This window comes from Populus euphratica, unplaced genomic scaffold (assembly GCF_000495115.2).
Source record: "Populus euphratica unplaced genomic scaffold, PopEup_1.0 scaffold557.1, whole genome shotgun sequence".
NCBI classification, from domain to species: Eukaryota; Viridiplantae; Streptophyta; class Magnoliopsida; order Malpighiales; family Salicaceae; genus Populus; species Populus euphratica.
The window spans coordinates 138,592-140,089 of NW_011500428.1; positions in this window are offsets into that span (position 1 = coordinate 138,592).

Below are 1,498 nucleotides of genomic sequence, written 5' to 3' on the forward strand. Positions count from 1 at the left end.
ACTCCAACCACAAGTTTAACCAAACATGTTTTTAACAACAATAAAGTCAAACCACACTTTTAACCAAACACTTAAATATACACATAAACCACAAAAAAAATGTTTTTTTTTCTTAAAATCACTTTTTTCCAACCACAACCACAATAATTACAGCAAAAACAAACATACTCTTAGTCTGACATTGATAAAAAAAATTTTTCTCCTTCTTCATTTTCATGTTTGTCCTAAAAAAAAAAGTGCTTTTTCTTAAAATCATTTTTTTTCCAACCACAACCACAACAATTATAGCAAAAACAAACATACTCTTATTCTGACAATGATAAAAAAAAAATTTCTCCTTCTTCATTTTCATGTTTGTCCTTTTAAAACTTAAAGCAATACTTCAACATGTTATTTCATCAAACTTAGTTTTTTTATTTGTTTTATTTTATTTTTTATAATTTATAAATTATTTTTTTCAATTTCATTCTCCTTTTAATTTTTAATTTTTTAAATTTGATATTCATTTTTTAATTGATATTTGTTTTATTTGAGATAGTTTTTAAAATTAATGTTTTTTTTTACAATTTCATCATCTGTATATTTTTTTATATCAAATATAATTTTTATTCTTTTTATTGTTATTTTTTTTACTTTGTTAATTTTTTTTATTTTATTCATCAACATTAAATTTGTTAAGAATTTAGCTTCTCTATTGAATCCGGGTCTAAAATTTCATGTATTGCAAGTTTTATAGATTAACTTAGATTTAGAAAGTTCTCACAAGTTTTCTTGTTTTTTTTTTTGAAACTTTTTTTTTTTAATTTTAACTATTTAGCATTGATATTTTTTTCTTCTCCTCCTTAATTTTCATGTCTATCCTTTTAAAACATAAAGCAATACTTCATTATGTTATTTCATCAAACTTAGTCCCTATTATTTATTTATTTATTTTATTTTAGATAATTTATAAATTTGAATTTTTTTCAATTTCATTACCCTTTAATTTTTTATCTTTTAAATTTGGTATTAATTCTTTTGATTGATATTTGTTTTATTTGAGATAATTTTTAAAATTAATGTTTTTTTTAACAATTCCATCCTCCTTAAATTTCTTTTTATATCAAATGTAATTTTCATTCTTTTGATTGCTTCTTTTTATTTTAATTTCATCCTTCAACATTAAATTTGTTGAGAATTTAGCTCCTTTATTGAGTATGGATCTAGGATTTTACATATTGCAAGTTTTATATATTAACCTAGATTTAGAAGGTTCCTAGGTTTTCTTGTTTTTTTTTTTAACTCTTTTTTTTTTAGCTTCATTATTCAACATTTATTCAATTATAGATTGGACTATGTTATTTTTATTTATTTTATTTTTATATATATTTTTATAAATTTTAAAAATAACTAGGGTTATCTCAATTTTTTTTATTTTTCATTCTTTGTTGAATTTACATTGGAATATTTTTTAAATTCCTTTTCTTTCTTGATTTCATCCTTCTAACATTAGATTGAT